Raw genomic sequence first — 16,637 nt, 5'->3', positions numbered from 1 at the left:
TTATACACATGTCCATCTGTAGCCCTCAAATCCCCTGCCTGAGATGCATTTCATTTCTTCCATCTTATCTTACTTTTCCTTGCCTTAAGTACATTTTCTCTTAAGGTACTTATGCTCCTGCATGTGTAGTTCGTTCATTCATTTGTTCATTCATTCAAATGAGGAAATGAAGCTCAGAGAGGTAAAATGACTTGCCCAAGATGACATAGTCATAGAGTGGGTGAAGATTCAGAATAGGAACTCGGATCTGTGTGATCGCACATGCTCTGTTTTCCACTTGGGCACCTTACCTCTTCTAAGGGAACCTCAGGGCTCTTCTTCCCTGAAAAACTCAGTATGTATGGGAACAAGCTTACAGTAAAGCTGAAATGGACCAGGCACTTCACATGGCAGTCTTGATCCTTTCAAGGGCATCATCCTTTTTAATTCAGTGAGTCTCTCCTGAGTGGGGCTGGACGTGCAAGTACTCACCTGGCCCCAAGCTCAGTGGGACAACCTAACTGTCAGTGTTCTTTCATATTAGCTACTTAATTGCAACCTCGGGAAGGAAAGGATGAGAGCATGCTACCTGCCAGATGCTCCAGGCGTGCATTCGCATCCCAAGTATACTCCTCATCTTTGCTGCCTTTTTTTTTTTCTTCCCCATTAGTAACCTCAGTGTTTTTCTGCACAGAAATCACTCTGCTTTGGAGGGGACACTTCACAGCACTCTCCATTCCCTCCCCCAACTCCTTCACCAGCAAATTAAAACTTCTCTTAGCACCAGCAGAAGCAGGCAGGCATCTTATATAAATGGTAATTAGTGCAGCCTCACTGAAGACCTGGTGGGAAAGACGAAGGAATCTTTTTTCTGAGCTGAGTAGCCTTTTGCATTTGTTTGGACTTCTTTTACGGTACATACCATACTCTTTTCTTGTACGGTTCATTCCTTCCTTCATTCATGCACAAAGTTCCCATAGTCCTGTGGAAGGAGCACATGCCTTGATGTTAGACATACCCCAGTTTGAATACTGGGGTTTTCAGCTTGTTATTTGACTGATCCTTTCCCCTGGAGAATAGACCTCATCTTTCTGAGCCCCGGATTCCTCATTTCTAGAACCAGGAAACCAATACCACCGTTATTGCGTAGTGATAAGGTTAATGAGAGATCACGTCACTGAAATGCATTACATAAAAGGTAAAGCAAACCAACAAAAAACTCACATAATTGTGAATTACCATTATAGAAAATAGAATTCAGCTTTGTCTGTGTGGCTGGGCAGCATTGTCTACTGGGGTGGGGGGCGGCTGGTGCCGGGCAGGCAGCTGGAGTTCCCTTTACCTGAAGAGCATCTCATAAAGGGAGCTGACTTGTTCTATGTAGTTCCAGAGGAGAACCACGGCCAATTGATGAAAATTCCTGAAAGACAGATATTAGTTATATTTACACACACACACACACAAAGTTAAAATAACCCAGAGCCACCCAATAAAGGCAATATTGAATACTTAGTGCATGGGATCTGGAGCTTGAAAACCTAATCTGGAAGCTCAGCTCTACCCCTTCTAAGCTGAGTAGACTTGAACAATTTATTTAAACTCTCTGATCCTTAGTATCCTTATTTATGAGTCTGAGGTAATAATAACGCTCTCATGGGGTTTTTGGTACATGTAAAGCCCAGTGCCTGCCTGTGGTAAATATTCAATAAAATGGTGGTTAATTGCAGTGGGAATAATAGTAATAATTGCTAAAGGCCTTCTGAGGTGGTAAGCTTCCTGTGGAGAGCCATGAAGAAGACAGACCATGGCTGTGGAGTCAGCCTCAGGAGCTGTCTTTGGGAGATAGTGCTCTGATGAAATTAAAAAGCAAGAAGCCTCCTGTTCTGTGTCCCAAACAGGAACTTTCAGAATTGGGATCTTCTCTCAGCTCTGTGGACTCCATTCCATACTAGAAGAGAAGGCAAAGCAGCAGAGAACACGTAGTGTTCCGTCAGGGAGACTGGAGAAGAGATGGGGTGGCAGCGAGGCTTGGTGTTTCTTCCCTTCCCGGCTCTGCAGGGAAGCTGAGCAGCGATCCTAGGGCAGCTCAGAAGTCCTGTATTGACTCCCTGTCAAGTGGGAAGGGCATTGCCTGGGAATATGTATGACCAACCGTGTGTCAGTTCAAACAAGTTGGATAATCTCTGAACCTCAGTGTTATCACCTACAAAAAGAAGGGATAAAAATACCTACCATGTAGGGTTATTAGGATAAAACATGCGGATGGATGGGAAGCCCCTCGTGCGATCTCCATACATGGCTTGGTCATTACATTGTTCACATGCTTTCTGAGTACACGGAGAGCCCCTGGGTGATGGGCAACTTCGGTGTCGGGGCTTGTGCAATGCATGAAGAACAACGTCCACACCTCTTTTCCTATCCCCCCGCATTTGGTCAGCGGACAACTCTGTCCAGGAAACTTTGGCTCCTTCTTCCTCCAGAGCCTAACAAGTCCCAGTGCAGCTAGTACAGCCAATTTTTCCCTTTTCCTCTTTTTTGAGCGTCTGTGGGTAAAGAACCACACTAGAAGCCATACATTTTTTTCTCATTGAATCCTCATATCAGCCATTCATCCACCCATTCCTTTGCAATTATTAGTTTCTATTTAATACACGTATTAAGCATATAGGTAGTAGAAGACAGAGGTAAATACCAGATATCCCTTGCCTGTAAGGAATACCATCTTGTAAATGAATTCAACTAGTAACCACAAAAATTGGAATATGGATATCATTATTTCCACATTACAGATGCAGAAACAAAGGCTTAGAGAGTTATAAGGATACTAAAGGAGGTTTTCAATCCAATTTCAGCTATACTTCCTTTAATCCTGCCCTGAAAGCTGTAGTTTCCAAAGCCCTTTTATTGAAATATTTTTGTTCCAAGTTGGAAAATTGCATTTGGGACGGGGAGGGTAGGGGTAAACAGAGAGTAGAGAAATGCAATTTAACTTACTTACAGACCCTTTTAAGTAACTGACCTTCATGCTTTTTGTGGAATCTGTTGAGTTAATAGTATGTTGGGGTGCCCAAATTATTAACGTGTAGTTGGGAAATGTGTCTCTCAAATGCAAAATAAAAGCACCTTGCCTCCAAACTCTAAGATCTCATTAAACGAGCTAATTCACCTACTGCTTAATTTGCTGGAAGCCCTATGAGTAATTAGGCTGCTGACATCTTCCAAAATTATATTCTTAATTGTTGCATTCTTTTGCATCACAATGAAGCTGCCCAGTCTTCCTTCTAGAGTGCCTTCCTCTTCTCCCCACCACAGCTCCTTGGTGAAAAAAAGGAGCAAGTTTTGCATTTAGCACACTTACTCATGAACATAATTAGGGGGAAATATTAATTAGAAAGACCACCCTAGAGGTCCAACAGAATATTTGAAGGAATGGGTTTGGTTGTTTTCTTTCTTTCTTTTTTTTTTTTCCTAAGGCTAGTCCTGAGCCCTGAAATTCTGCAGCTATTATTTGCCAAGGCAAGCTCCTATTTCTTGATATTGTTTGCAACAATTTATAAGTGCTTACTGGAGCGATGCTGCCTTGCTTTGGCTTGTAACCCACAACACAATATTTCACTCTTGAGATGTTGCATCCATTTGTCATAGTAAATGTGTGTGTGTGTGTGTGTGTGTGTGTGTGTGTGTGTGTGTGTTTACACTCCGGGAAACAGTAGCATCTTCCTTACATAAATAACACAGTTCTGGGGAAAACGTATGCTGAGCCATTTCCCAGAGAACCACTGCAAACACATTTTGGGCTCATTGTAGATAGACTCTCTAATTGCTTTGAATTTACTTTAGTACTTGACTGGGGATTGCTTTGAGGTGATTATGAAAGAATAAGGAGGCTTCTGCAAGGAGAATTTAGAAAGAAAGCACTTAAGAGACTCTCTGTTTTCAAGTTTCTGGGTGAGCAAGTGAGAGCCTCCGGTTGCTGGAATATGACAGTGCTGCCTCTTCCCCAGAACAGTGGGGTCAGGGTCCTCCTCAGTGACTCTTATTTTGGTATGACAAGTCCAACTGTGCCCTCACTGCCTTGCTTTTTCATTGCCTGGGAACCACTGATGCTCTTGCTTCCTGGCAGCTGGGGAGCTGTTTAGCATTCCTGTTTATACTGTGCCCAGACTATGTTCTCTTCTGCTGTGCCCAGTGAGCTCATTGACCGCCTGGGATTCCCATCACTCAATGCCTAGGATATGTTGGCCAGATTCCCCCCATCCCCGATCTCTCAGTGTGGCTTTAACTAAGGACATTGCTCCCATGTTTGGGAAGAGACACTTTCTGGTTCTCACTTCACAAGATGCTTTCTGTATGGACTTAAACCAGTTTTTTAAACCCACAGGTGTTTTGTTTTTATTTAATATGTTAAAGATCAAGGCTTTAATATGTTAAATCTCAAGTACAGATTCTGGGGGATGCATGCATGTTGGGTATCAGAAATCCAACTCAAGAGAGATTGTCATTTATCTTTCTGTGTGTTTCGCCTTCCTACGGAAGAAAAAAACAACAACCTAATTGAGTAATGAGAATAGGCAAGAGGCTCAGAGTAGATTGTAAGATTTAGATTCAAACAGACCTGACTGCAAACCAGCTCTACAACTTAGGAGCTCTATGACTTTGGGTCTTTTCCCCTCTCTGAGTTTCTGTTTCCTCTTGGCAGTGCAGGACTGCAATATTTACGTTGAGCCCAACCCCCAACCATGGAAATGAAATGAGAAAATATTGATGAACGTTATGAAGACAGCACCTGGCACTCTCAAGGCTCTCAGGAAAGGTTAATTCTTATTCTGTCCTCCTAAAGGAAGCATGTGCCAGAATTGGAGTCCTGAAACAGAAACTGAAATTGGTAACCAGTAGCATTGGTGATGGGTATAAGGAGAAAATGGGAAGCCATCTGCCTTATTAAAGAACATTTTTTTAAAGATTTTATTTATTTATTTGACAGGCAGAGATCACAAGTAGGCAGAGAGGCAGGCGGGGCGGGGGGGAGTAGGCTCCCCACTGAGCAGAGAGCCCGATGTGTGGCTCGATCCCTGGACCGTGGGATCATGACCCGAGCCGAAGGCAAAGGCTTAACCCGCTGAGCCACCCAGGTGCCCCACCATCTGCCATATTGATAGCAGAGAATTTTGCTTCTTGAAGGCAGCTTTGGGAAGATGAGGTACATACCTTCTTTCTCATTTGTAGCAGGGTTTCCTAAAGGTGTTAAAAACCATGGTATGCCCAGCTGGCTCAGATAAAGCATGCAACTCTTGATCTTGAGGTTGTATGAGCTCCATGTCGGGTGTAGAGATTACTTAAAAGTAAAATCCTTAAAAAAAACTCTAAAGAACAAAACAAAAATAGGTACTAAAACCCCTATAAAAATACTAACAGTAATCAATGTTTACTGAGTCAGACATTGTGCTTTGTAAGTGATATACACAGACTAACTCTAATCCTGACACAAGCTTGGGTTTGCATTTTATAAAGAAACAGATAAAAAGTCAGATATCTAAGAGGGAATAGATCTTGGGCTTGAATTGCTTTGATTCTAAATCTACCACTTCTGTTCAACTTCTGCCAGGTAGAGTCTAGCAGAACACAGTGGTTATTTAAGTAACCACATAGTTGGTCTTTTTGATTAATATGGATGCTTTATCTAAAATAGGTTCTAGTTTAAAGGGCAATTCACCTTTCATGCCCAACATCTGTGCATGGTAACTGCCCACTTAAATGCTGAATAAGTAAATGAAGAAAGGGCTAACTCTAACTTAAATTGACCATCTGGATAAACCCACACCCCACCTCAGGAAAGAGCCAAACTCTACGTCCTGAAATGAACTTTCTTATTACCTGGAAGAGCTCCCAGTAGGTGGAACACAGTGCCATCATCCAGAGCTAAGGGACAAGAAGTAAAGGTTGATTTCCTATTCCAGAAGGAAGAGAATTTTCCATAATCCATAATTAATTCTTGGGATTGGATTTTGACTTGAATGCCTGTGTTAGCTCTCACTGAGCAGCTCTGGAGAACTTTCAGAGGGCAGGTGGTAGAACTTCAATCTCACCTTCTTCAGTGCTCGGACCTCACAAACCCGTGGTAGCCAACATGGAGTTAGTCGGTGTCCTTTCTCTGTGGACTGGTATTCCTACCACCAAAAGCCTATTGATAGTTGATCCAAATGTGCTATGTTCCAGAGACTAGTGACAGAATGGGCTCTCCAAGCTATTTGCTTCCTTGCTAAAGAGTTTAAACATTTTAAAATAAAGAAGAAAAGTATGTGATTGCAAGAAAGAAGAAACTAATATTTATTGAGCAGTATTCTGTCTTAGACAATGTTCTGGTCATCTTCCGTAAAATAAATTATGTAATCTTTACCAAAAATCCATGACAGACATTATCCCCATTTTATAGATGAGGACAATATTGCCTGTTCAATCAACAAGGCTCATTTGCTCAGTATTGAATTTATGTCAGGAGATAATAGAGATGAAGGGTAATTACAGTGTGATTATGCCATGTTTTTCAGGGCATTCATGATGCTGTTTGGGCAAAGATAGGCTCCCACAGGCAAAAATATATATAAGCCAAGATATTAAAGAACTATAACCTCTTACACATACATACATAGCCTTATCACTGAAGTATAACTATTATTAATGCTAAGTGAATTTTCTTCCAGCACTTTTCTAAGATTTTAAAACATTTTTTGGATTACTACTGTACACAAAACTTAGCATTCTGCTTTTTCACTGATCATTAATTCATTTTCTATATTATTAGTTCCAACTCTATAAACATAGTGCTTAATAATGGCACAATATTGTAACCAGTAGTGTCTCTTCTAATTATTTCCCCCCTCCTTATTCCTCTCTTCTCTCTTCTCCTCCTCCACCACCACCGCTCGCCCCTCCTTCAATGACTACTATGACTACACTACTGCTAGTACAGCTTCTTCTTTATAGTTCATCTTTCTTAAGAGATTTCGATGTGTTAGATTCTGAGTTAAAGTCTTTTCTTGTAAAATCTCATTCATTCCTCATAGTAATTCTATAAAGGAGGTTCTGCTGTTATCCCTCTATAAACATGAATATAGAGATGAAACAACTAATGCACAAAAAAGGTTAAATAATTGACCTAAGTAGCACAAATATTAAGAAGTGGAGCTAGGATTTTCTTTTCTCTTCCCCCCCGCCTCAAAGCTGGAACCGCAGTTCCTAATCACTGCCATTTGCTTATTGTTAGGCATTTGGGCTAATTCCACTCTTTTCCTGTAATATCCTTGTGTGCTATGTATAGTTACTTTTGATTAATTTCTTAAGAGAGATTTTCAAAAAAGGCATGACCAAGTAAAAGACCGTGAATATTTTGCAGACTCTTAATACATACAGTGAAATTGCTTTCCAAAAGTTCTATCCAGCAATGTAGGAGAGTACCCATTTTATGACTCACTTGTCAGAAATGAAAAGGGAAACAAAAGAAAAAGCGAGTGACCCTACATGACTAACAGTTTCAGACAGGCACAGTCTGATAGCTCCTGGTGATTATGGGTCCAAGAGTGTCCTGGGGAAGGTAGAGAAAAAAGTAACTTCAGATAGGAGCAAGAAAGTGGCTTAGAAACATGTAGAATCAGAATATTTGGACCCATCTCTACCACTTACTAACTGCTGACTTTAAGATTTCAGTCTCCTGTTTGTTAATTTATTTCATTTATTCCAATTGTGTGTGGGTGAGGGAAGGCATGGGTAGAGTGGAGATTAGGAAAAGCTTTAGAAAAGCAGAGGTTGCTCAGCAGGGCCTTAGATGTTGGGGTAAGATTTGAGTTGGTGAGGAGGTAGCAGCAGGGCATTCCAGTTGAAAGGGACTCCTGACCCATAACCTAGAGCCCACAGCTTATTCCCGGAACAAGGCAGGTAATGCATACTCACAGCAGGGGGCAGTGGCTGGAGTTGGGGTTGGCATGGACAAGCTTGGGCAGAAGCTTGAGAACCTTAATTACCATCCCAAAGAATTCATCTCCAAAAAGACTGCTCCCACTCTTGCTTTGAGGGTAGTGGCTTGATTGGTTTTCTAGTTTTGGGAGACAGCTCTGAGTAAACCAGGACAGACACTGTACAGAGATGCACTGGTCAGATAAAGCTGAAATAATCCAGGCAGGATATGAACATTACCTAACTTTCAGTCCAGAGTGACTGTAGCTGTAATAGAAGTGTATACATTTTAGGGGGAGCCCAGGAAAAGGGGTTAATCCATTTCTACCCACAATATGGGTTAGGGAAAGGGTTTCAAGAATTAAATGTATCCAAAATGAACGTATACAACCACCCTACAAGGAGGGAAATCTTCTCCCCATTTTACAGATGAGTAAAATGAGGGTTAAGTGGGTCAGTTAACCTATGCAATATTATGCAAATAGAAAGTGAAAATGTTGCAATAAAAGCTGAGTGTGTCAAACCCAAATCCCACTTCACTCCACTACCTGTCAAGACATCCTATAGGAGAGGGCCTTTCAGCTGAGATCTGATGGAGACACAGTCTTTCTCCAAGTGAAAAATGATAGATCAAAAGAATTCCAGGCAGAGAAAACAGCCTGAGCCAAGGCATTGCATAGAGAGTCCCTGGTCCCTTTAAAAATATGCAAATCTGCTTTCAGAGATAAGTGTATACTGCAGTTAGTACTCAGTTGCTAATTGAGGTGTTTACTATGTACCAGGTCCTATTCTTAGTGCCCAACATTTAATCTTTTAGTCTTGCTTATAGCTTACATGGAGGTACTATTAATCACACCCACTTTGAAGGTGGCACTGAGCGGGATGCTCTGTGGGTCTCTCCTGTGCAGACCCCACTGGCAGGGGAGGGTGTGCTGCATGAGAAGAATAATGACTAGTTGGGGCATAGGATACTAGTATGGAAGTGGAGGACAGACAAGCATTGCAAACCGTACTAAAGCAATAGGACTTTATCTTTAGGGCATTGGGGAGCCTAAGAAGGATTTGAGCACAGTGACTGATGAAATCATGTTGACACTTCCAAACTCCACGTCTGGTGATTGTTTGGGCAGGGAAATGGAAACTGATTTAGGGAATACTAATAAACCAGAGGCAGCAGAGTAGGGTAATCTAGATTACCTGGCAAGGGCCTAGACCAGTGCAGTGGCAGCGGGAATGGACAGAAGAAGATGACCTCAAGAATAATGATAGGTTCCATAGGACCTAGTGAAAAACTGCATTTGAACAGTGAAGGAAAGAGATGTTTGGGAAAGCACCCATTTTCCCGCTTTCTGTCTTATTTTCCTGGAACTCACAGATAACTTATTTCCTTGCTTCATTGGATAACTGTATCTCTATAGAGAAAGTGTATCTAATGTTGAGGCCAGAAGCAATACACTTGTTTTCCTTTCCTGTGCAGAGAAAACTAAAAGTGTCACTTAGTGATATGCACGAGTAATAAAAACCCAGATTCCCCACTCCTCTCCCAGCTTAAGGAGAAAAATTATTTTGCTCATAACTTTGATGAGCTTGATGAATGTTCGGATATCATCCCAAGCTTGCAAATCGCCCAGGCGCTGGGGAAATTATTAATATTTTACTGGTGGACTTGGTTGAGCAAACACAATAAAAACAGACTCGGTGTCATTGCATGCTGGAAAAGCAGATGGCAGTCAGAAGCAAAGCTGCATCCGGCAGTTTGAAATTTCAAATTACATCAATTTGAAGCTTTGCTTGTGCCTCAGGCAAGACTTCCCCTCAAATGAAGGAGACAGGAGAGGAGAACCCTTTACTCCTGGGTTGTTTGGCAGTGGCTGCTGAATGGTGCACCGCTTTCTATGATGCTGGGTAGCCAGAAGACTGGAAGAAAATGTGCTACTTCTGTCCCAAGATCCAGAGTGCAGTGGGGGGATGAAAGACCAAAGAAGTGTCTGGTTCTCTAGGATCTCATCACCCCAGGCTACATGGTCTGAAGCTGGTAGTCTAATGGCCTCCACTGGGAGGGCTACATGATCTCAGACTTGCCTTGCCAAAAAGTGACACCAAGTTGTCTATGTCAGGGATTCAAAGGATAGTGAGCCAACTAGAGCAAAGACGTCCACAATATTCAGCCCTGTAGTTCTTAGAGCCTTCACTGGCCATCATTAGAAGATAAGAATAAAATAGCAGGTGTCTTTGGAATCCTTAAGCTTGTTAAAAGTGCATTTATATTTCTGTGTACTAGATAGCTTGGCTTCTACTCCTTTAGTCCTTTAATTTTTTTTTTTTTTTTTCTGGAAGCCAGCAATGTGAGTTCATCTAGAGCAGTGGTTCTCAACCCTGGCTCTACATCACAATCAACTAAGGGATTTTATAAATAATACTTTTCATCAATCTTCACCCTTCAATGTTATGAGTCTAGGATGATAGTCCGTTATTCTTAGGGACCAATGCAGTGCCTGAGACATGATAAGCAGTTAAACTTAATGCTGAATGAACAAATAAACAGAGTAATGTGCAGTTCTCTATTCAAACTGTATATTCTAGTTCTGTGTTATTGCACATTCTATCCTTTGGCCTCAAACAGACTTCCCCTTTTCATTGCTTCCTCCCAACCTAAATAACTTCAATTCTTGAGGACGTACATCGTGCATTACTTGCTTCAACTTAAATGTGACTTTGTCAACCTGGCAAAAATCTCCTGCCCTAGCATCTGTACCCTCACGGCTCGCTATGCTGCTTTCCCTCAAAACACTTACCATCTTGGGTTGCAGAACCTATGTCCGTGACTGGAGGCTGTGAGTGCTTTAGAGCTGGGACTGAGACTTTCTATCCCCAGTACATCAATTATAGTATCTAGGACAGAGTAGTAAGTGATAGTTTTGCTATGATAATAATTACAGGGTAAAAATCACTGTATACTGTATCATATATGCTGTGTATTTAACACTTAGAAAAGGTGGGTACATAAATATGTACATGATGTCTGGTATACGATATGTGTATGAAAAGAATGTAAGTGTGGGGTATGGGTATGAGCAGGGGATTTGCATATTGCTTGTTTAGGTCAGCTAAAATCCTTGCTCTCAAATCACATGAGGATCTTTCCCAAAATATAAATTGTGGGGCTCTATTACTTATAAATTTCCTTCTTTCTTTTTTTTTTTTTTTTTTGAGAGAGAGAGAGTGAGTGAGTGCGAGCAGTGGGGGAGGGGCAGAGGAAGAGAGAGAATCTTTAGCAGGCTCCACACCCAGCATGGACCCAGTGCAGGGCTTGATCTCATGACCCTAAGATCATGTTCTGAGTCGATGTCAAGAGTTAGACACTTAACTGACTGAGCCACTCAGGCACCCCAACATTTAAATTCATTTTATCTGCAGTGGTATCCAGGAATTGGTATTTTTAAAGACCCTCAGATACAGTTCAAGTTGTCAACTGAGATTCAGCGGCACTCATGAAATCAGTAAGTTATTTGTTGAGTGCCCACTGTATGCTAGCACTGTTGTAGACTTCAGGGACCCACTGGTGATCTAGACACAGTCACTGTCTTTCTTGTACCTGTATTTGAGGGGGATTAAAAGAGGCAAATAAATCAATGAATACCCAAAAGCTGGCATTAAGTATTGTCAAGAAAATGAAGTAGGGTAATAAAGTACATAGTGATTAAGTTGGTCAGGGAAGTTCCCTTTGAGGAGGTACTATTTGACCTGAAATATAAATGATGTAAAGGACACAGTCAAATGAGCGTTTGGAGATGAGACGTTGAAGTAGTGAGAACTGCAAGCACATGGTCCTGAGAGAAATGAGCGAGGCATGTTTCATGAGCAGAAGGAGGGCTGGTGTGCCTGGACCATGAAGAATAAAGACAGCGGAGTAAATGAAGTCAGAGGCAGAAGAAGGGAAGGCAGATCATGCAGAGTATGTAGGAAATGGTAAGAAGATAGATTTGGGAAAATTGAGAAACCATCTTGTATGGATTTAAATGTGGGAGAGTGAAATGATCCCGCTAAGGATCTTAAAACACCACTTTGGGTGTGGTCTGGAGAAGCCAATGTAGGGAGTCAAGAATGGTAACAGACTGGGGGCGAATACAGTAGTCTGGGGAAGAAGATGGCAATGATGGGGAGGAAGCTGGTAGCAGGGGAGGTAGAGGGAAGTGAACGGATTGGATGTACTTTGGAGATAGATCTGGCAGGACTTGTTAATGGACTAGGCAGGATTCGAGGGAAAAGAGAAACTGAAGATAACATCGAGGTTTTTGAGCAACTAGGACAGTGATACGATTTCCTAGGATATGCATAAAGGAGGTTTTCAGGGAAATGTGTTTATTGTGTATTAGGGCTTTGTGCACTTACTGTTCATTTAATATGCCTGTGTAATGTATATGTGTCGAATATATATTTAAGACAGATACATCGTGTTAGTTTCCTATGGCTACTACAGCAAATTGCGGCAAACTTGTGGCTTGAATAAACGGAAATTTATTCTCTCAACAGTTTTTGAGGGCAAGTGTGAAATCAGTTTCACTAGGTGGAAATCAGGGTCAGCAGGCTCATACTCCCTCTGGAGGCTCTGGGGAGAATCCATTCCTGGTCTCCCTCCAGGTTCTAGTGGCTGCCGGCATTCCTTGGCTTGTGGCTGTACTGCTCCAATCTCAAGGCTAGCATCTTCAGATCTCTCTCTGCTGTGTCTTTATATCAGCTTCTCCCCTGTGTGTGCTGGTGTATCGAATCTCTGTCTGCCTCCCTCGTAGGATTTATATGGCTTCATGTAGGGCCCATGTGGATAACCAGAATAATCTCCCCATATCAAGATCCTATCTAGGACAGAGTAGTAAGTGATAGTTTTGCTATGATAATAATTACAGGGTAAAAATGCAAAGATATACTGAAGTCAAATAATAGCAATATTTACAGGTTCCAGGGATTAGGTTCTATGTACGTTGTAGTACATGCCATACAGAGAAGTATGCTATTTTGAGCTCAGTGGGGTGTGTGTGTGTGTGTGTGTGTATGTGTATGTGTGTGTTGTGTGCATGCACTCAAGTCACATGTATACATGGCTTTCTAGAGCTATATGTTAATGTGTGGGCTTCTTTGTATGCTGTGCATCTCTCTAATGTCCCTATATCAAGAAGTTCCACCAGTTCTACCAATCACTGTTCACAGCTGAGAAGGTATTCATAAACAATATAGGTCTTTCTTGTTTTCCCTGCAAATCCAGGTTAGCATTAGATCCTGATGCCTCCTCCTTTGGAAGGGTAAAAAGGGAGAGGTGCTCTGTCATGGTGTGCATTTATATATTCTTGATGCTTTGAAATAACTAAAAACCCTGAGGGGTGTATAGCCCACAATTTAGGAGATATTATGGTGGAAATGAGATTTACAAGCAGGTGTCTCATACTCCTAATTTGACCCACAGGTGTGTCTGGATTGGCTGGCAGATTATTATTACTCCATGATTAAAATACAACATTTGGTGGAATCTGCACTCCTTTATGGTTTTGGGTCCCACCACACACAGTTCTACTAAACCTGCCTGCCCCACTCCTTTATAACCTACTTGGTCCTTGAAAACATTTGGTTTTTGTGATTCCTGGTATAAAATGATTATATACCTTTGACAGAATGTAGCCATCTACAACTGGTAAAGTACTTTGATATCTCTGACCTTATTTCAGCTTCATAACCCCCCTGTGATACAGATGAGATCCTATCCTTCTTGTCTTAAAGATGCACTAATTGGAATTCAGTAATTTTAACAGCTTGCCCAATATCACTCAGCCAGTAAGTGAAATTGTTGGGAATGGGACCTACACCTCTTGACTCCTAGAAGGATGTTCTTTTTTTCACATTAGACTATCTTCCTTGTAATTTGCCTGGACTCTAGACAAACCAGTTGTCTGTCAATGAATAGCCATCAAAATCATATCTAAGACAAAAGCAAGGGAAGAAATCTACCTATTTCAACTGAAGGCACTCATATGTAGGAGTAGGTAATATGCAGGAAAGCAGAAAAGAGAGTTTGCAAATAATACAAAAATTCTATTCAACCCAAGGGAAAATCAGAGATTACTGAAGGCAGAGAGTGAAGAATAGGAAAAAAATGCAATCCAGGAAGCCAGGAGATGTAAGCCTTGCTTTGCTTGTGCACCAACAAAGTCACTTCTCAGAGTGTATCTGTCCTGTTTTGTTTTGTTTTTCATCTATAAATAGGGGTGGTCATATAATACCCACTTCCTTGGGTTGCCATCATGAGGATCAAATAGAATCATAGAGGCAAAAATGTTCTGAAAATAATACAATAAATAGTAACTGCATGGTCTGATGCCCAGAAGACTTACAGATAATTTTTTTCTCCATGGGGAATCAGTTTTTAATCTATAAAGCCACTGAAGTTCTTCTTGCCTCTTGTAGAAAATTGTGGGTTTCATGGAAGTCTCTAGAACTCTATGAGAGACCTCAGACCTCAAGGACACAGATAATTTGAAAATTACATAGTGAGTTTCCATGAAGACCATTGGGCCAGACATCTAATATATCCAAGTTGCTGATGATGAAGAGTTACAGATGTTTACTTTAGGCAGTTAGAATTTGGGAGGTTGAATCTGAAACTGAGTGAGTACATTAGTCTATTTAGGCTCCTACAATAAATGCCACAGAATGTGTGTGTGGGGGGGTGTTAAACAACAAACAATTATTTCTCATACTTCTGGAGGCTGGGAAGTTCAAGACTAAGGCACCAACAAATTTAGTATCTGGTGAGCACCGACTTCTTGATCCTCCGGTTTATCTTGCTGTGTTTTCACATATCCAAAGGGGCGAGGACGTCTCTGATCTCTTTTATAGGGGTTTTAATCCTATTCATGAGAGCTCTGTGCCTTATGACCTAATCCCCTCCCAAAGGCCCCACCTCCAAATGCCAACACAATGGGGATGAGGCTTCAACATACAAATTTTAGGAGCACAAGCATTCAGTCTGTAGCAGTGACCATGGGCTTTGGGTTTGAACGGATTTCATTTCTTAGTCATGTTCAGCAAGCACCAGCTTTCCCCAGTATCTTCTGGGTAGTCTTGGTTTCAGCTGAAATGCTCTCCTAAGGTGACAAGTCACTAGCAACAACGGTTGTCTTCAAGTGTTATAGTTATCTTTTTCTCATGCTCTGGTTTCTAACTTGCCTCTGGCTTCAGAACACATCAGCAAAGAGCCCTGGGAAAATCAGAGGGGTGTGTTAGAATTTTCTGCATATTGCATGGGTTTATGGGTGGTCCGACTGTCTAAATGAAACTTCTGAAGGAGATGTAAGAACATGGGTAGCTGTGGTATCCTCTGCCCATGCTTTTTTGACTACTTCTGAAGTAAAGCCCTCTTGCTTCCAGTTGGGATCTATTTTCCTTTACACTTTTAGGGTTTACTGACTATAACCCCCAAAGCACAAAACCTATCTGAAACGGAAAGGCAGCAAATCTCCACTTATCCAGAATCCAACCAGATAGAAAGGGAACTAGAAAGAGTCTTACTCTCAGATGTGTTCTATAATGACTGTTGATTGATTGCAAGAAACAAATGAGACCATATCTTTTAAGTCCCTGTAATCTTGTATGGCAAGAAGCAGCTTCTAACATATCTTAAGCTGGGGTCTCCTTTTAACATGGAGAAGCTTTGCGATGCATGGTAATAGCTGTTCTTTGGTATCTATTCGATGAGAAAGCATATGATGACTACAGGCTACAATGAATAGCACAGTGCCATTTTTAAATGAACCCACATGTTAAGTAGATACAAATATTACATGAAGAAATATGCATACATTAACATCTATAGAGCAAAACACATAGGTTTTAAAAATATTAATTTGTGTGGTGTCCAGACATTATTTTTTCAATTTATACAATATTAGGTTGATATACAGATTCTTGAGCTCCTTGTAAAAATTTCACAACTCTTCTGGGATATGTGCCCATTGGATGAGAAATACTGCATTCTTACATTAGTTTTGCTTTTTGAAAAGTGAACATCAATACATAATTATATGTGTGATGATTAGGTAAGCATATATTTCAGTTTATTCTTCAACTATTCCGGATAAATAAAAATGACAAATGATGGTTTAAGAACTTAGATGTATCTTTTCTTGCTTATCAGCCAACAATTCTACAGTATATAAGTGAACAAGACTTATGGACCTGGAAGGGGTTTTAAAGATGAGAAGCCTTACATTTGTGGAAGAATTCAGAAAGACCTAGGTGCATGGATGCTTGCCTCCCATTGTTTCCAAGTTGTGTGTCTTTGAGGAAGTTAAGCTTTCTAAGTTTCAGTTTCCCAGTTTGAAATTTGAGCATGAAAATACCTCGTTCACAACATTGTTGTGAGGTTCTGCAGATGATAGGCGTTTGATGAATGGTAGGTACATTCTAATCCAACCCCTGTTTTACAGGTAAGAAAATTAAGAGTCCAAAAGACTAGTTTTCCAGGACACACACACACACACACACACACACACACACAAACCCAGTTTGTGGCAATGCAAAGCAAAGACATCCTGACTCATGCATCTGTGTTCTACCACAATTCTAAAATTTACACTCTCTGCTTCCTGTCTTCAAAATGTGCTGCCAATTTTCTAGGCTGGAATTGGCAATGTCTGATGAGAAGGTTTGTTTTTAAAAGA

This window comes from Lontra canadensis, unplaced genomic scaffold (assembly GCF_010015895.1).
Source record: "Lontra canadensis isolate GAN:19392208 unplaced genomic scaffold, GSC_riverotter_1.0 scaffold109, whole genome shotgun sequence".
Lineage (NCBI taxonomy): Eukaryota > Metazoa > Chordata > Mammalia > Carnivora > Mustelidae > Lontra > Lontra canadensis.
This window is presented reverse-complemented; position numbering follows the sequence as displayed.